Source organism: Dasypus novemcinctus, chromosome 13, assembly GCF_030445035.2.
Source record: "Dasypus novemcinctus isolate mDasNov1 chromosome 13, mDasNov1.1.hap2, whole genome shotgun sequence".
NCBI lineage: Eukaryota > Metazoa > Chordata > Mammalia > Cingulata > Dasypodidae > Dasypus > Dasypus novemcinctus.
In genome coordinates, this window is record NC_080685.1 from 81,251,827 (window position 1) to 81,273,085 (window position 21,259).

General features: G+C 33.5%; 1 pseudogene; it reads left to right on the top strand.

Annotated features, from left to right (window-relative positions):
- The first annotated feature begins 318 nt into the window (after positions 1–318).
- LOC105744460 (complement factor H-like) lies at positions 319–19,902 on the top strand (annotated as a pseudogene).
- Positions 19,903–21,259: the final 1,357 nt, after the last annotated feature.

The following is a 21,259-nucleotide window of genomic DNA, read 5'->3' on the forward strand; positions in this document are numbered from 1 at the left end:
AGAAAGGGGGTGGGGATGGGAGAGAAATAAATAAATCTTAAAAAAATAAAAGAAATAAAAGGGATGAGAATTAAGCTCCACTTTTGGGAGGGAGGATATTTGAAGAAGTTGCATGCTTTTCTGAAAATGTTTTGTGTAGCAAAATGTCTCACAATTCAACAGATATATATGTCAGTATTTGCTGTGCTAAAGACAAATAAATAACATGGAATTTTTTGTTTTCATATACTTGATTATTTTAAATGGGTAGTGATTTCTTCCTTATCCATACATCCTATTTCTTTTCAGAAGTAACATGTGATCCTCCTTATATTGCCAATGGCTTCTACAGACCTCAAAGGATTAAACATGGAAAAGAAGATAAAATCTTCATCCCAGGGAAATATGGCAAAATGTACTGACAGTGGCTAGATATCTGTTCCAAGATGTAGTTGTTAGTTCCATTTATGTATTTACCTATTTTTAATTCTGAAATAACTTTCCCTTAAATGCAAAAATATGTTTATTATTGTGTATGTAAAATAGAGCCTTGGTAGTTGTTCTCTTCTTTTCAAAGTAGGCAATTCTAAGTAGGCTCAAAATCTACTTTTTTAAACTGAACACTCTTAATCGTTTTGATACTCATATATAATGTATGTGTGTGTATGAATATATATTACTCTAAATGATACAATTTTCCAAATATCTGAATTAAACGATTGGGTAATAATATTACCATCTTACACCTAGCATATTGATTATTTATTGCTATGTAACAAGTTTTTCCCAGAACAAAGTGGCTTAAAACAGCAAACCTTTATGATTTCACAGTTTCCATGGATCATGCACCACAGAGTGATTTTGCTGCATGTCCAGAGTCAAGCTCCCTCACGTGGCTGTTGTCAGAATGTTGGCCAAGGCTGCAGTCATCACTGGTTTGACTGGCCTTCGCTCTGTTTTCTGCCCTGGCCTATTACTCACTGCTATCATCAAATAGTTTAATGGTTTATAGGGAAAGCAGAACAAATTCACAACTGGAAGGCTACAGGGGATGAGAATGAATCTGCAATGAGCAGATTCATGCATCAAAGGGAATATTATATAGTAAGTTGCTCCAAATAGATGAAAGTTAACAGTGATATTGATAAGATCCTGCCTGGGCTTGGATCAAAGGAATCTGTTGTGCTAACACAGACTAACTAGCAACAGCTATAAACTAGCCAATGTTTTAATCAATTCATAGACCGGTTTGAGTCAAGAATGTGATGGAAACACCATAACTTGTAAAAAAAGAACCCCACAGTGTGCATTGATAGAAGTGTAGGAGGTGAAAGAAGTCTGTTCTTAGGTCTGCAGATTTCAATGCTGATAGACAACAATTGTAACATTATATTCACTTCATTATATTCACCTTAAAAAAAGATAAGATAAAGGTAGACTTATGTGCGTATATGAGAGAGGATAGTGAAGAAGCACAAGGCTATGATAAAAATGATATCTCGTTTTGCCTCTGGTGGAAAAAAAACTAGCAGATCACATATAAGAAATGAGATGAAGATGAGCATTTTAGTCTGCAGCATATTGTAAGCTTAAAAAATGTGTGAAAAATCTATCCACTGTGAAAGAAATGGACTGTAGGCCAAGATTCTATCACTAGAGAAGGTGTCATTTACAAATTGTGGCTAAAGACAGACATTTAGTGTAAACAAGGATTCAAAATGTATGATCCATATAACACATTGGAAGGAATTGTGTGAGAAAATTTTTAATGAAACAAAAATAAAGTAGATATGTAAACACAAGATAAAAAGATGAAGATGGTAAGGAATCGATGCTGGACATTTGGTGTGTATGTGCTGGATTTTACTTTAACTTGTTACATGAGATTTTTTGGAATAGTAGAATCATATTTCGGAGAAAAAAACTAATACTAGTCATAATTAAAAATAGTAAACTATTTCTAAACATCCAAGAAAAGTGCAAAATTTCTGAAGGAATAAGCTATAAACCTGTCAATATACAATATAACTCCTAAATATACCAGTCAAAACTGTTCCAAATAATTTAATAAAGTACGATTACATTGTACCTCATTTAAATAATAAATATTCTTTAGGACACACTGAAAAACATTTCATTCTCCAACTAAAATTGGAAGTAAATCAGTTTACCATAATCATAATTTTTTGGTTATTAAGAAATATTCTTAGTCCACTTTCCGTGGTTAAAAAATTATTGAAGGAAAACTCACCTGGAAGAATGTGTGAGAAATAAATAAGAACTTTTATCCCATGATGTAACCAAAGGAAAAATTTTTGTTTCTCCATATTATATAATTTGGCTCCAAAAAGAGAAAAATTAACTAATGAATGTTGTTAAAATACAACATACACTATATCCCCTAAATCTGAGTTGATCTTGAAAGAAAAGAAAGACCTCTGAATTTTTCTGAGGATGAAAAAGAAAGAAGAGAAAAATCAGGTTATGGAGGGGTAAAATCTGCACCTGCATCCTTCAACCAGGATATAAATTATCACACAGGGCAAGGAATATCTGTACTGAAGAAAACTACCTTAAATAGGTCTGTGCAGATTTCTTGTTAGAGAATCTTCATCCAAATTTATGCCTCATGTGACCCAGCTGATATTATTTCATTTTCATTAGCAATGATCTCCTCAATACATCAGGGATCTGAATTCTCTATGTTGCCTTGTCCTATAGTCAGTAATACAAGGAAATAAATTATGGTAAAAATAGGCTATATTTCATTAAAGAAAAACTTAATATCCAATTTGAATGTTTTTCAGATAAAATATTTATACTGCTTTGTATTTTTTTTTATTCCAAGTGAAGCCTTGTGATTTTCCAAATATAAAACATGGATATCTATATTCAGAAAATTATTATAGACTGTACTTCCCAGCACCTATAGGAAAATCTTTCTGTTACTACTGTCATGATAATTTTGTGACTCCTACTACACAACATAGTGGTGGTTACATGAAATGCACAGAAGGAGGATGGTCACCAGCAGTACCATGCCAAAGTAAGTCAACATCTTTAAAATTATACATGTATACGTCTTTCAGTGATAGTGAGAAAAGAGCACAGCATGATTCCAATCAAGAATTTTCCCAGGCAGTGAATGTGGCTCAAGGAATAAGGCCTCAGCCTACCATATTGGAGGACCCAGGTTCAATCCCTGGGGTCTCCTGGTGAAAAAGAAGAAGTGAAAGTGTGCCTGCCTGGCAAGCCAGTGCCCATGCAGTGAGGCAGTGCCCGTGCAAGTGAGTCACCAGCAAGATGATGATACAACAAAAGAGAGACGAAGGGGAGAGTCAAGATGAAGCAGAGCAGAGACCAGGGACTGAGGTGGCACAATTGACAGAGATCCTCTCTCCACATCAGAGGTCCCCAGGATCGAATTCCTGTGAAACCTAGAGGAGAAAGACAAGAAAACAAAAGGAGGAATAGATACAGAAGATCACACAGTGAATGGACACAGACAGCAAAAACAGCAGGGTGGGGGAAGAAGAAAGGGAGGAAAAAAAAAAAATTGTCCAATAAACAGGGCCGTGGAAAGAGTGATGCTGGCCAAAAGGACCAAAGTGGATCTGTTCTTTTTTAAGGTACTGTTCGAGACTTGCAAATGAAAAGTTAAGATGGAATTATTATAAGGCTATCTCCTAAGCTACACTTTATATATTTTAATTATAAAAGCAAAGAAAATGGCAATGAGTATTGAATTTTGCTTTTTAAACAAGCTTTAGATCGAAGCTGGAATTTTCCCTTCATGTGTACATCATTTGTGGATGCTTATGCATTCTCATTTAATCATTCTAAATGGAATTGTTTAATATTTTAATGGGAGAATTTGTATGTAAGTTTACAAGATAATCATGCAGAAAATACAGAGTTCCCATAAATCTCCCTAATCCAGTTTTCATATTATTAAGAGTTTGCCTAGTGTGGTATCTTTGTTACAATTGATGAATGAGAATTTCTATTATTGTACTATTATCCAGGTCCATAGTGCACATCAGGTTTCACACTTAGTATTGTATAGTCCTGTAGTTTTGTTTAAAAAATAAAAAAAGAACATATATTCAACCTAAAATTTCCATTTTGTGTTTATTATTATTATGAATTTTTATAATTTATTATATTCAGAAAAACCATGCTTGCTATTGTTACATTTATTTTTTATGCTATTTAGGACAGTGCTATTTCTATTCTGTGGAAAATGGACATTCTCCAAATAGAGGAAACACATATGTAGAAGGTCAATCTGTAAACATTGTGTGCAAACCTGGCTACAGTCTTCCAAATGATGAGAGCAAAATTACATGTACAGAGCATGACTGGTCCCCTCCTCCCAGGTGCATCCGTGTCAGTAAGTAAACTGGTCTGAGATATCAAGATGTTTATGATTTTACAACACTCATATATATTTACTGTAGCAACATAAGTCTATACATCCTTCCTTGTGCCATTAGAAGTCTATTTTGATTACTGTAGGCTTGCATAAGTTGTAACACTAGGAAGTGTGAGTTTTCCAAATCTGTTATGCATTTTCAAGATAGATTTGTCTATTTGAGCACCTTACCCTTCCATAAGAATTTGATGACTGGCTTTTCCACTTTGGCAGGAAGGATGTTGGAGTTTTGGTTGGAATTTCACTGAATATGGAAACTAATTTGGGTAGAATTGACATCTTAAAAACATTCAGTCTTCCAATTCATGAACACAGAATTCCCTCTCATTTATGTAGTTCTTTAATGTTTTTCACCATTATTTTGTAGGTTTCCATATATAAGTACTTTACTCCTTGCTTAAATTTATTCACTGATATTTTATTTTTTTAGTTGGTATTAAAATGGGGTTGTTTCTTTAATATCATTTTTGAATTGTTCATTCCTGTTAAATATAAACATCACTGACTTGTGCAAGTTGTTCTTGTATCTTGCGACTTTGCCAAAATCATTTATACACTCCTGTGGTCTTCTTGTACATTATTTGGGTTTTTTATACATAAGATATTGTCATCTATGAATATGGATATTTTCATTTATATTTCTTACCTAATTGCTCCATCTTGAACTTTCAACATAATGCTGAATAGCAGAGGAGAAAGCAGCCATCCTTGTCTTGCTCATTTTCTTAGTGGGAAAGCTTTCATTCTTTCACCAATGACTGTGATGTTATCTGTGGGTTTCTCATAAATGTCCTTTGTCATGTTGAAGTTTCTAAATATTTCTAGTTTTCCGAGTGTTTTTAGAAAGAAAAGGTGCTGGATTTAGTTAAATTCCTTTCTCTGTCATTTGAGATAATCATGTTCCCTCTCCCATCATTCTTTTAATATGATGTGTTATATAAATAGAATTTGTTGAACTAATCTTGCATACTTGGGATAAGTCCCACTTGGTCATGGTGTGAAATCATTTTAATGTACTCTCAGATTCCGTTTGCTAATATTTTGTTGAGGATTTTTGCATTTACGTTGATAAGGAGTATTGATCTGTAATTTTCCTTTCTTGAGAACTTTTTTCTGACTTCAGTGTTAGAGTGTTGACCTCACTCAATGACTGAGGAAATGTAACCATCTCCCAAATTTCCAGTGTGTTTGAGAAGAACTGTGCAAATTTATTTTTTATTTAATTATACTGTAACATCATTTGCCTTTTTTTTACAACATTGTGTACTGAACATATGTTTGTGCTTTCTCCCTTTTGGAAACATGTTCGAAAGTAGATATAAATATCGACAATGGTTTCTTTTCTGAATCTGATTATACGTATCCTTTAAATAAAAAAACACATTATAGTTGTAAACCAGGATATATAACACCAGAAGGTAAAACATTAGGATCAATTACATGTTTGCAAAGTGGCTGGTCTGCTCAACCCACATGCCTTAGTAAGTAATTTAATATGTTATTATTCATGAGAGTTGTACCACAGTTCTATTAGCATAATTCTTCTTGGGGGAAGGGTATGTGTTTCCATTTGAAAAGATAAATAAACCATTTCAGAAATTATATGTCTGTGTGTATATAAAAATATATGTGTATATTTAAAACTGTTTTTCTCTCTCCACAACCTAGGGGGTTTTGATGATATTCTAAGAACAAATTGCTTAGTTTATTTCATTGACTAACTTCATTATCTGAAAACCACTCAGTGATATTTTTGAAGTATAAGATATTCACTTCCTATTATTTATCTTTTGTTTTCTTATTATCTTTTGTTTTCTTGAAATTTCCAATGATTATGGGTTCTGGTTAAGGGAAAATAATTAAAGATTCCTCCATGTCAACACATTTTTTACTAATTTATGATCAATTACCTACTATACAACTTGCTTATTATGAAAGGGAAAAGGTTGATTTATACATCAATCTTCTAATCAGATTAATCCATGTCCTCTAGTATGTATAACTGCTCCCAGTTATATTACCTCTAAATTTTCAATGTCATCCTGCTTGCCTAAAAAATGGAATACAAACACCATTATATTATGTCCTATTTTATTACCAGCATGTGTGTGACAAGTTTAAAAAAGTAAATAAATCATCAAAAATGTTGTTAATAAAATTTTCTGATGTTTTAATAGATGAGAATAGTGATGCACAAAGAAATGTTTCATTGTTAGTAACTATGTGGGACAACAGTTTATCATTTGTCTTCTTCGATTACTTTTAAAAAGGTAATTACTTAATTAGCACATTCAAATGGGCAAATCTTTCTGTTCCTGAGGATTTACTCAATTGTCCATTAAGTGACATCAGAATAACCTTAATTTTATAATGCTTTGGAATCTTGTGATATGCCAGTATTTGAGAATGCCAGAGCCAGAAGTAAAGTTGCCTGGTTTAAGCTCAGTGACAAGTTGGACTATGAATGCAATGATGGATATGAAAGCAGAGATGGAAGCACCACAGGCTCCACAGTGTGTGGTGAAGGTGGCTGGTCTGGCACCCCACATGTCTAGGTAGGTACTTTTATTTCAGCCATTCATTTTTCAGAATCATTAAAAAAAGAAATAGTGTGCTCTTTATTTCAGATTTGAGCTATCTAGAGAAACTTTTAAGGAACAATGATCAAATACAAGGTGTCTTCTTATTTTATGTGAACTGGAAACCGATCATGTTTTGAAACCCAAAGATAATAATCTATCTTCAATGCACTGCGTTATAGTAATGAGTCTTGTGGAGCACATACGTTAAAGATTTGTGGTTGAAATATAAATCATTTTCAAATAATCCCAGGTGCAAACTTTCAAATTACTTAAAACTGCTCACCCATTACCAAAATTATGGCTTGTTAAACTTCCTTAGCTATTTCCCTCCTGAATTTCTGCTTTCCACCTTACCCCTTGAGTATTAATTTCTGCAGTTCTTGCCAGGAGCTCTTCTTTCTTCAGACATTGAAAGTTCTGTGGACAATTTGCTATGTTTCCCAAGACTAGAGAGGGAGCTTGCATCTGTGGAAAAATGTGTGACTGTAGTGTGTTTCACATAGAGGAAAGGTACTGTATGAAACTCAACTCCGAAAGTAAAAGTACATTTGGGAAATATCAGGGTGTGTAGAGTCAATTTAAGATGTGGGAGGATTTTATGAGTTGAGGCTGAATAGGAGGTCAAGGCGAGTTTAGCCAGTTCATTCAGGTGTTAGTTTCATGAAGGAAAAGCTACATAATAATTTTAAGCAAAGAAACGAGAAAATTAAAATTGCATTTTGGAAGACTTTTATTCCTGTGTGCTTTGTGGTGGACAGAGAAAAAGCAGTGGGTTCAAATAGGGTGGGAAATGGTTGGGGTTAAGGTCGTATGATGCCTGCGAAAATGCATAGCAGAGAAATGATTTGAATTGTTGAAACGAATGTTTTAATAGATGTGGAGAGACAGAAATATTTATAAAAGGATGTATAATACATTGATTAATAACACAGCCTTTGGAGTCAGTCTGGTTAGAATCCATATCCAGTTCCTCTAATTGCTAACCACATATTTTTGGGCAACATATATAGCCTCTTTGAAGGATTGTTGAATTTTCCTTATCTGTAAAATGTTTAATACTTAAAAATGTTTTGATGTTTCAAATAATTGTAATTGTTATTAGGGCAAATAATCCACGTAAAGGTCTTGGCACAGTGCCTATCACATGTTAGACTCAAGGAAGGTGGAACCTAATTACAATAGTATAATAATTGTAGTGATCCATATGTCTTATTCCATTCATATATATGCAGTTACAAGATGGTAAAAATGTGGTGGATTTGGCAACATAGAAGCCAATGATAACTGGCTTGTGGACATAACTATTTTAAAACATTCGCTGTGAAAGGAAGTAGAAAGTTCAGGATACAGCTGGAAGAAATTATGCCCTGAAAAGAAGTTTTCTCTTATGGAGATGGGAGACATAACAGCATACTGAATGCCAGGAGAAGCCCACAGTAGAAAGGAGAGCAGGGAAAGACGGAAGGAATGCCTGAGGTATGTCCTTATGAGCAAGGCAGAAGGGGAACCAGAGCCCCTGTGAGAGGACTGGGCTTTTGCCTACAGGATACTTCCTACTTTGTAGCAGGAGAAAGGAAGGAAGGAGAATGGGTGTATAAATATCGTGCAGGAAAGAAGCAAGACCTGAAGGTTTCTATTTCTCAATAAAATATGGAACAAGGTTATCTGAGGGTGAGTAGTGCCTGAGGGGTAAAGATAAAAGAAACACTTGGTGAAAAACTTAGAGTCTGCTGAGGAAAGAACATTAAATTTATTAATGAAATGAGGTAGACTTGCTTAGAAGTATCAAAGGCTGAGTGAAATATGATTCATTCAGACCATCAACATACACCTATTATATGCCCGAAAAGATAAAAAATACAAAGATGAGCCTGATTGCTAGATCATTTATTCCAGTATAAGAGAGTGGGGGAAAAAAACACAGTAAATTAAAAGCAATTATGAATCAAGGATAAATATAATTTTTATTTGTTTTATTTATCTTTGGGTTTAAAGAAAAGAAAGAAGTGAAGGATTTAGATAGAAAGTAGGAGTAGGTTGAGGGCTCTATTTTGTCTAGGATGGCATCTGTATTAGTCAGCCAGAGGGATGCTGATGCAAAATACTAGAAGTCTGTTTGCCCTTATAAGGGGTATTTATTTGAGGTAGAAGCTTACAGACACCAGGCCTTAAAGCATAAGTTACTTCCCTCATCAAAGAGTATTTTCACATGTTGGAGCAAGATGGCTGCTGATGTCTGACAGGATTCAGGCTTTCTGGGTGCTTCCCTTCCAAAGTCTAGCTTCTCTCTGGGCTCTGGGTTCCTCTCTTCCTGGGGTTTGCTTCTCTTTCCTCTGTGAGCTTACTTCCCGGGGCACCAGCTTAAGACTTCAGCATCAAACTCCAACATCAAAACTCCAACATCAAAAACTTCCAGCATCAAAAATCTCCAACTCTGTCCTTTACCATGCCATCAAGAGGCAGGGACTCAACACCCTACTGACATGGCCCAATCAAAGCCCTAATCATAATTTAATCCTACCCAGGTATCGACTGGTTTGCAAACATAATCCGATATCTATTTTTGGAATTCATAACTGTATCAAACTGGTAGAGCATCCATGTAAGAAACATTAGAAAAACTATTCAGGATAGAAGGAGGGACAGTGTAATTTGGGCAGCATTGCTCTTGATCTTTTTTTTTTTTTTTTAACTCAAAGGTAAAAATCATCTGGATCAGGATTGAGAAGGGGAGAGATATTCAGAATTATCTTGCAAGCATAGACAAGGCTGGATGATGAACTGCCAGGATTGTATTCTAAGTGAGAAGGCTTAAAGATGATTCTACAATTTTTTCCATGTGATTAGAGGGAGATCCAGGGTTTACGAAACCAGAAGCATATGCCTGGTTGAAAATTATGCCAAATCCTGATATGTTATTTCCATGGCCACTTCAATGCTGTCAAACATGAGAGAAAAATATGAAGGAGAGGAAGTTGGAGTGACACAGATAAGAGTAGAAACTGATGTGGTTCAATGTTTAACTTTTTGAAAATTTAATCAAAATTAATTACCATGTTAACAAATTGTTAGAAATGTGTTAACACAAATGTTAGAAACGTAGCTTTCCTCAATGATTGAATGAACAAATGATAACATAATGTACTTTTAAAATATTCTTCTTTCATTAATTTGCAGAAAACTGAATGCAGTTTGGCTAATACTTAATTCAAATATAATATGACTTCTATTCTTTGTTAAGAGGTTTCAAAAAGTTATCATAAACTGTATAAAGAAAAACAGTGTAAAAACATTTAAGGTTTACAATTAGAAGTAAAAAATTCATGAGAACATTTCAGAGTCAATACTAGGATTTATGAGTTTGACATTTGCACAAAGACAAATAGCTCTAATGAATGATACGTTCATTCAAACTTGTCTTTTAATCACATTTCATAAATTATTATCTCTATATAAACATAGTTTTTTGAAAATACTCAACAGCCAGGATCATTTTTTTTAAATCAGGTTTTACCACAACATGGTGAGAAAAATAATTTGTATACAACGAGCACAAACTATATAAGCAAACACACATACAAGTTAAATAATTGCTATGTGGTCGATTGGAATAGAAATTTAGGGGAAGAATTCCAATGATTCTCATTCAAAGGTGATTTTCTCTGCTAAAATATTAAACTCAACATAAAAATAAAAATGAAAGCAAATTTGCTAGATTACTTTTTTCCTGACATAACTTTTAAAATGGTTAATTTATATTTAATATTATGGTTATATGTTAAAAATTGGTTTTTGAATAGTTTCTTCTTAACATGATTCTAATTTTTAAATTCCAATTTTTTATTTTAAAAATTTATCAGTAAGAAAGAAGAACTTAATGTTAAATTATTTTAATATTAACAATAAATTCAAATCCAAAGTAACAAGTTAACTTTACCAATATATTTTCAGGGCACATGTATTGTCTTAAGGGTATACAAATCTTAATGTAAGGTTTTCCACAGGATAAATTTGTTTGATGCCATTCTGTTTTTGCAGCACATAGCAACCTCTTTTTTACATGACGTATATAAAATTTAACTTGTCAGTGACAGGTTATATATTCTGATGAAATCATTTTACATTTTGTTTTAGAACGAACATGCAGTATTCCAATTATAGAAAACATCTTACTTGCTCAGCCACAGAAAGAGAGTTATAAAGTTGGAGATGTGATGAAATTCTACTGCAGGGAAAGACTTACAATTGTTGGGCCAGATTCAATTCAGTGCTACCATTTTGGGTGGTCTCCCCAGACACCCACATGTAAAGGTGAATATTTATCTTACAATCGTTTAAAGAAGAAGGGGAATTTGGGATAGCAATCTCTTTTTTTCCCCTTCATTCCCTTTGGGCTCTTAGTTCTTAGTGTTTCTGATATCTAACATATTAAGCCAGATATGTTATAACTGGCAAGGAAATGGTTTGGGTGGTACATATCTCAGTTTCCTTTACTGAGAATTACTTGAAATTACTGAAGAAGTTAATCATCAATTGTTTCTTAAAATATATATTGGAAGTATTCAGAGATAAATATATGGTAGCTATGATTGGAGGACTTCTTTTGTTTCCTTCCCTTTTTCCTGTAATTCCATTTTCTGCATCATTGTTCACCAACAGAACAATCAACAAATCTCTCTCTCTCTCAGTCTTTGTGTGTGTGTGTGTATGATTTATATATTATTGTGGGTACCGAAAAGTCTGAATTCCAAATGAGCCGGCTAGAGTCTGGAAATTCTGGTAAAAGTGAGGTTGAAGGCTTTAAAAAAAATGCTGTGCAGGTGGGATTCAGTTTTGTCAAACACTATAAACTTAGTCCCTCAAAACAAGAGTGTTCCAGGCAGACAACCCAGGACTTCTTACTAATTTTCTCACTTCAGTGTTCTCCTGCTTTTATTGATGACCTCTCTGATAAAGTCTTGATTCCTAATTCCTCAGGCTGGAAACCCAGAAGGGGGTGAGGGTGCAGTTTTGAGGCAGAATCCCTTCATTCTCCTGGAACCTTCAGTTTTTCACATTTAAGGTCTTCAGTTGATTAGATGAAGTTCACCCACATTAGCAACTGGAAATCTCCTTTACATGAAGTCATCTTATTGTAGATGCTAATCCCATTTAAATATATATCCACAGCAACATCTAGGCCAACTTTGACAAAACAACTGGGCACCAGACCTGGCAAAGGTGACACATAAAATTAACCATCACAGCTACCATTATATTTGGACTTTTATATTACATGGGCCTTACCTTCAGTTTCATGAGTGTGTCTAAACAGCATTGGAGTAGCTTGTACTCAATTCAATTTCATGTATGGCTTAACCAATTTAAATACTAATAAGTCACTTGCCTCAAGTGATGATACTTTTTTCAAAAAGGTGCGCTAAATGTTGCCATAAATTATGAAGATTAATTCAGTTTACATAACCATATTTTTGCTACTCTCCATACATCTTCAAATTATCCATATTACTGAACATTTAAAGTCTTAAATATACAATGCATAGTTCAATCTAAATAATGAAACTGGGAAACTGGAACCATTGTAATGCCATTCTTTTTCATAGTTTCAGAATGCTGTTAAGAATTTAAAAATAAGTAATAAATTAAAGAAAATACTGTTTTGCTATATTTTTATTGTAAAATAGATAATTCATCATAATTTACAAGTATTTCTTCTGCAGAGCAAGTAAAATTTTGTGGGCCACCTCCTCAGCTTCCCAATGGGGAAATGCAGGAAGCAAGAAAAGAAAAATATGGACACAGTGAAGTCGTAGTATATGATTGCAATCCCAGATTTCTAATGAAAGAGCCTAAGAAAATCCAATGTGTTGATGGAAAATGGACAACATTGCCTATATGTATTGGTAATATATTTAAAATATTAATATTTAAATGCATGTTTGCACTTTTTATTTGTGTTTGTGTAGCTCTATGCATTATGTTTTAAAGATAAACATATCCTTGTGAAATTTGCTAGAGGAAGTGAGAACATGTGGCGATATCCCTGAACTTGAGCATGGTGATGTCCTGTCCTCTGCCCCTCCCTATCGCCATGGAGACTCAGTGGAGTTCAACTGCAGAGAAACATTTACACTGATTGGACACAGAACAATTACATGTGTAAGTGGAATGTGGACCAAACTTCCTCTGCATTGGTGAGAAATTACTTTTCAAACTGATATTTAATAAAATTTAATGTTTTTATTGTAAAGATGCATTTGCTATCATATTTTTGAAATTTAGAGATGTTACTGGAAATATTTGATCTTATGTTATAATGAATCTAAAATTTGCTGTGTATATTTCAATATGTGTCTAAAGGGGAATAATATAAACTGTAATAGACATTTATGGATCTTTCTTTCCCTGATATTAATATGGTTTATCTTTACAAGTGTGACTCTACATTTTACTTAGAGATCATTTTACTGCACAAACAGAACCTAGCCTCTGTCAGAGATTCTAAATTTGATCATTTCTCTGTCTGTTGCAAATATGGAAGAAAGAAATTAATGTGGAGAATGATGAGTGGGCCACAGGCCTTCTTACACATTAGAGTAACTTAGTGACATGAGACAATGTGAGTTGGGCAAGGAAAATTATGCCTGATGGACTTTCCTTTATAGGTGAATCTTCCTACCCTTTTGATGACCAAATCTTTGAAGGCTATCTGAATGGGTCTTGGGGCCCTAAGTCACATTTCCTTTGAAGTAAGTTCTTTCTTGAAATTTTCCTGGACTTCTGTTCAAAGAGAGCACTAGATATCCAGTATTACCCATTCCTAGACATTAATTTCCCTAGGAAAAGATAGAGCTTAGACTTAAACGTGGAGAAAATGGATTACTACCTGTTTTGTTCACTGCTGTGTTCCCAACACCCGGAAGAGGGGCTGGCACATAGGAGGTGTTCAATAAGAGTTTCTTAAATGAATCAATACATGTCGTTGCTTATTAATCCTGATATTTGGCTAAGCATGTTCCTTTCAATAGTGCTAAACATATTCCTGTCAATTGTACTGCCACGTTTTCAAGACCCAACTTCACTTTTGTCCTTTCTTTTCCACAAATGACTTCATGTCATTCCACGTGTGGGAAAAAAACATAAATTAATATTAGGTCTAAAGCCTGCCACATTTTCATCCTAACTTACCCAAAACCTTTGCTGCAATTAATACTTCTGATCTCAGAAATGCCCTTCATAAAGTTCATCTTCTGCCTCTATTCAGCATGCTGTCAACCCCTTCCATCTTTGATAGCACGTACTCCATCAATTTTCCTTTCTCAAAGATTATTTTTACTTGCTTCCCTTTCTGGCTTCTTTGCTCTCCTCAGTATTTTGTTTTTCTCCTAAAAACAAATAAATCCATCCAGAAGCCAATCAATCTTATGACAAGGATGGTCATGAGAGCAGTGCATCCTTCTCTTGACTGTACACCTTACTCCAGTTACCATCACTCAGAGAACACCCGCCTTTGCCTTCCTCAGTACTGCACCATGTGGTAGGTTATTCCCCCTGAAACCAGGACTAATTCTCAAACTTCTAGTATGTTTTGAAACAGCATCCTTTAATTTTTTTCAGTGTTGCATTAAAAAAGCATTGATTTTCTTTGGCCCTTCATTTCACTTTCTTTATTCTGTTCGACCTCGCTCCACTCTGCTTTTACAACTAGTAACAAAAACACTATTAAAACATACACTGGTATTTTATCGAACTCAAAAAAGACCCCCATCTTCATTGAGCATTTGAAATATTTATTTATATAACAAACTTCCATGGTCCCTATATTAAATTATACAAGACTCAGCAAAGATTTATTATTACTTCATTATAATAATATTACATTAAAGGATGATGTGCTGTATAATGCCTTCTCAAAGGCTCTAAGATTACATGTAAGAAACAGGTCATGAATTTGAGCACCTAGTTTCTTATTTCATATCTCTGTTTCTATTTTTCTGCTGATCATTCAAAAGATTTGCTTAAATATCCACATTCTGTACAATATATCTTAAGGCATAATTTCTTATTATGTTTTATTATCTTTACTGAAAAAATTATTTAAACTAACAACATGATTCCTACAAAACATGCCTTTATTTTAATGTTTCGTGGTCATAGATTAAAATGATATAGTTGTCTTGATATCAGAAAACTAATGAGTGTGCACAGATCTAAATACTGGGCTAAGTTTAGTTGTGTGATGTCTGTTCACTAAGTCTATGATCTCTTATGTTCTTCAAGTGCTTATGTGCAAAATGTCCTTATGACAATTATTGCTTCTGATATTTCAAAGTCTGGAGACAAGAGTTATCTTCCTATAAAATAGCCCATTTAAAGCAAAGGGATCAGCAATAAATTGGTCAGTGGAACGTATAAGAATTAATCATGATTTCATTATATTGTTGAATCTACAACTATTTTATATAGTAGATTCATTATAATTAATCTTTTCATGGGAATATTTTCATTTTATAGCAACAGATCAACTTAAGAAATGTAAAGCATCAAGATTAATTGTACATCAAGCATATCTATCAGACATGCAGAATTTGACCATAACACCAAAATAAGTTACAAATGTAAAGGTAAACCACTATATGGACAATCAATCTGCATAAATGGAATGTGGGATCCTGAAATCACCTGCAAAGGTAAGTTTTTAATTTCAGTGCTTTAAAGTCATTCTATTTCTTTCTAACTTGTAAAAGAGGTACTTTTGTATCCTTTAAGAAATAACTATTTATTATTACATATACTTTTCAAGGTGGAGAGCAATTTAGAAACTAGCCAAAATATTATTTCTAAATATTAATTGTATCCTTTACATTAGTTAGCTCTGTATCCTTTACAAACCACCTGGAAATTTGGTAGATTTAAATAAACATCTGGGTACTAGGTATGGTTATTAGTGTTGGAGTCTCAAAGATTCTAATTCCTTTCAGTAGATGTATATTTATCTATACCTATACTATAGCTATACCTATACCTATGCCTACATGCATACCTGTACTTATACCTATTCCTATGCTTGTAACTATTATCTTTCTATATCTTTCATCTATCCATCAATCATCTATCACTTTACCACCTAATTTATCATCTATTTGTAATATATCATCTATTTATTTCTCTGCCTATGTTTATCTTCAAAACCTTGAGCCATGTTGACACCTCCATTTCCATCTGAATAACACCAGTTCAATCTAATCTCCCCACTATTCATATTTGTAATATTCTTCTCCAACTGTGGGAAACCTTGACCTATAAACCTCAGTATTTTTAACAACTTGTACAAGCCTAGAATATGCACAAATTAGTTTGACACCAATAGAAAGTAAAACTACTGTATGCAGTTCAACATGTGTATAGTTATTTTCTTATGTAAACAAATAATATTTATATGTAGTGATATGCATACATTCTTCTGCATTTCTATCTAGCAGATTTGTGATTTTAGCATTCATGTTTAGGAAGACCATCCAGCTCATATTAACTTTTTAGTATGATATAAAGTAGGTTGGTATATTTTTTCTATATTGGTAGCCAGTTCTAGCAATTTTATGGAAATCACTCAAATAAAATCAATCTACTTTTGTACTTTTGGTTTATTTTGGACTCTTTAGTCAGTCTGTTTTATTATTTGTCTATCTTTATGTACAAATCACATTGCTTTAATAAATATAGCTTTATAGTAAGAATTAAATTCTGGTGTACATTCTGTGTGTTTTTCAATTTTAAGATTATTTTAGTTATTCTGGTATTTGTTTTTCCATGGCAATATTTGATATAGAGAAAAAAATTCATGAGAACATACAGTAAAATATCCCCAAACTTTAAAACCAAAAATGATATGGAAAAATTTTTTATTGTAAAATATGAAATACTCCTACTGAGTTAGGCATAGACAGAAAAACATGATGATATAATAAAAATCAATGCTAAGTATTCGGAGAAATATCTTCCTGAATTGAGGACAAAGTATCAGACAAGATTTCTAAGGTACACTTGTATAAAGCTTCAAGTAAAGGTAAACTTATAGTACAACAAGAGAAGTCAAAATCAGAGTGTCATAGAAAGGTTCAAGTGTAGAAATCAAGAGACCTCCCTCAGGCAAAAAGGACATGTTTCATATTCAGATTATGAGCCACCAAGATATATCTGCAGTAGCTCAGTTTTAGGGAAGTTCAGACACAAGATTACAGAGGAGTCTTTTATACCCTAGTGATCATGTAATTAAAGCCGGGCTGTGTAATCTGTTTAAAATGAGTGCATCCCATCATTCTACACATATACCTAACAGTGTAGTAAAGCTAGGAAAGGGTACCTCCAGAGGAGTTTAGAACTTTAAATATCACACTACAAACTACTAGTGAGCATATCTAGTACTTTTCTTGGTAAGGGATCAGTACCAGATAAATTTTTCACCAAATCTAATGCTTCCCATTGGGAGAACATCTTGTGAAGATTTTAATCCAATCCCAATATATTCAATCATGGATATCTATAAGAATACTCCAATAGCAGTTTTTATTTAGTGCCTGGTATTAAGAATGTGTAATTTGGTTAAAGCATCCTAATAGCTAGAAATAATCAAAAAAGTTTTTACATAACTAGTACAAGATTGGTCACAGAATAAAAGGAAGAAGACACAAGGGAAACCATGAGACTATAAACTCTAGTTGATAATCTTAAAGTGTTATTCAGCAGTAAGGTATTACATATACCAATACAGAGCATAATAATTATTTGACCATTTAAGATATACTGTTACTGAATTTTGTGGTTATTGAGAATTACCCTTTTAATATTTTTAACTTTTGATTTTTAATCAAGCCATTTAATTTTAACATTCTGAGAAAAAAATACACAGTTGTGCCCACCTCCTCTGCAAATTCCTAATATTGAAGATATGACAACCACAGTAAATTATCAGAATGGAGAAAAAGTGTCTGTTCTCTGTCAAGAAAATTATCTAATTCAGAAAGGAGAAGAAATTGTGTGCAAAGATGGAAGATGGCAGTCAATACCAAGTTGTATTGGTCAGTAGTTCATAACTTGCTTTAAAACATTTTTTGAAAATGAGTTTCATGTGCTCTGGGCTTTGCTTAAATGAAGATGAAGACTTATCTTTATATCTACTACACCTTATCTTGAGACAGTAAATTTTAAATTTTCAGTGCCTAAATTAATTACCTTTCTTTCACTTCTACTGTTAAAGGTCTAGAGGCAAAAAAAAAAGGGGGGGGTATAGTATTTAAGTGCCAGATAAAAATTACATTTATGCATAGTTCAATCCTCATGATGAACAGGACTAAAATGAAGGGGGATATTAAACAAGATGACAGTAGCTAGATATTACGGAAATATACATCTTTCCATTTTCCAAATATTTGTTCAGTTTATATAAACTTGTTTATATTACCTCTGTTTTAAAAACTCCAATAATATTTGATTTTAGTTTTCAATTTAACCTTATATTGTGATTGACCCTTTGATATCTGTATCTTGTCTAGAAAAACTTCCGTGTTCTCAACCACCTCTTATAGAACATGGACACATTGAATCATCCAGATTTTCAGAAGGAAGTGAAGAAACGGCCAACCTTAGGCATTACAGCCATGGCACTAAATTAAAATATACTTGTGAAGAGGGTTTCAGGATATCTGATGAAGATGGGATAACATGCCACTTGGGAAAATGGAATCCTCTCCCTCATTGTATAGGGGAGGGCAGTATGCAACACTGATATTCTGTTTTCAGTGTAATTCATTAAAAATAGTGAATTGTCATCAAAATCAAGAGGCAGCATCATTTAGATTAATGTACATGTATTTCTATGTCAATATGGAAATCATTATATATCTACCATTACAAGCAATTTTCAAATCTGTCTTTTTGTTTCCTTGCGAAATGATAGTACTATTCTTGGTTCTTTAATCTTCAATTTGTTTCCTTTTAACACTCATGGCTGGTTAGAGAAGCAGTAGTCATTTCTTTCATAAATGTATTGATATTTCGGTGTAACTTTCTGCTCAGATTGTGAGAGTGACAGACACCTGAATGGTGGTTTTAGGGAGACATTTTGTTCTGTGATGTGACACTGTGTTATCATTTGTTTTCAATAGAGCTACTAAATAAGACAACGACTACTTAAAATTGTGTTTTAGAATTAGTGATATGGGGAAGCAGACTTGGCCCAGTGGTTAGGGCATCCGTCTATCACATTGCAGTTTCGTGGTTCAAACCCCGGGCATCCTTGACCTATGTGGAGCTGGCCCATGCGCAGTGCTAATGCGCACAAGGAGTGTCCTGCCATGCAGGGGGGTCCCCATGTAGGGGAGCCACACACACAAGGAGTGTGCCCCGTAAGGAGAGCAGCCCAACGTGAAAGAAAGTGCAGCCTGCCCAGGAATGGCGCCGCACGCACAGAGAGCTGACACAACAAGATGACGCAACAAAAAAAAACATAGATTCCTGTGCTGCTGACAACAACAGAAGCAGACAAAGAAGAACACACAGCAAATAGACACAGAGAACAGACAACGGGGGGGGGGGGGAGGGAGGGAACAGGGAAGAGGGGTGGGATAAAAGGGAATTAGTGATATGGATTTATTCTTTCAATATTTTTCAAGGTTTCCTTGTAAACAGCCACCTATGATTTCTTATGGTGCTTCTTCTTCAAGGTTAGACATTTACCAACATGGAGAAATTACATATAACTGTGATTAAGGTTTTGGGATTGAAGGACCTGCTTCTATAGCATGTTTAGGAGGAAAATGGCCAAATCCACCAATGTGCAAAAGTACAGTGTGTTTAATTTTATTTTGCAGAAGACAGATATCTTCTATTCAAAGCATTAATGGCTAAAATACAAAACTAAGTAATTTTAGAATTTTACAAGGTATCTCTGGAAATTACTGGCTTCTGGTGGAGAATTATAGCCTTAGTAATAAGAAAAGTTGATGACATGAGCCAAATTATTTCTTCACTTGTGTGCAGTTTCAGCATCCTCTGCTATACATTCTCAAATTGCTCATCTCTTTTCAGGAAAGAGAGTAGACCTCTCCTCATTAATCTCATCAATATTCACTCCACTGTTATTTTATGATGTCCTTATAAATGTGTATTTTTCCAAAATAATCAAAATAACTTTATGTAGCTTAGATTTTGACAGAAGCAAAAACAGAAGAAAATAGAAACATAATATTGATAGCTAGTATGAGGAAGGAAAAATTTAAATGAAACACTTCTGTGTTGCATAGTACTGTGGTTTTGTTTAATAAATTTAAAAATAGAACATATATAAAATCCAAAATTTCCCTTTTATATTTATTATTATTTATTTTGAGCAAAACCATATTTGTTGTTTTTACATTTATCTTTTATATAATTTTAAGAAGAATGCTACTTCTATTTTGTGGAAAATGGACGTTCTCCAAGCAGAGGAAACAGATATTTAGAAGGTCAATCTGTAAATGTTGTGTGCAATCCTGGTTATAGTCTTCCAAATGATGAGAGCAAAGTTACATGTACAAAGTGTGACTGGTCTCCTCCTCCCAGATGCATCCGTGTCAGTGAGTAAACTCGCTTGAGATCTCAAGATGTCTATGATTTTATAAGGCATATAAATTTACTTAGCAACATACATATATTAACTTCTTAACATCTTACCAATAGAACATATTTAGTTTCATCCCTGTGTGTGGGTGTATACACAAATTTCTTGATAAATATAGGACAATAAGTTCTCCTATAAATAGGGTTTAGATAAGAACACAGTAAAAAAAATTTGAAAACAATATGTTGGCTAAGTCATGGAAATATTTTCATCGAAATCACTGAATCAGTTGACTCACAAGAATTATAAATTGTAAATGAGAAAATAAATCCAATGTTCATTAAAAATGCCATTGGTATATTTAGGTAGTATTTTGACATATTTTTTTCAGTAACATTGTGAATCATCTTAAAGATGTATAACTAGGAATGGATTTTCTGAAACATTGTGTATGTTCTAATTTATGAGGAGATTTCCCTAATGGATGTCCCAATCTACAATCATATCAATAGTCCACTGTTGCTTTTCAACTTGTTAGTGATTGGTGATGTCATCTTTAGTATTTAAACTTTCAATTATAAAATATCATTGCAAAATACTTTCAATTTGAATTCCTTTTTATTGATTAGTCTAAGGAGATACTCATATGATTATTGTAATTACATT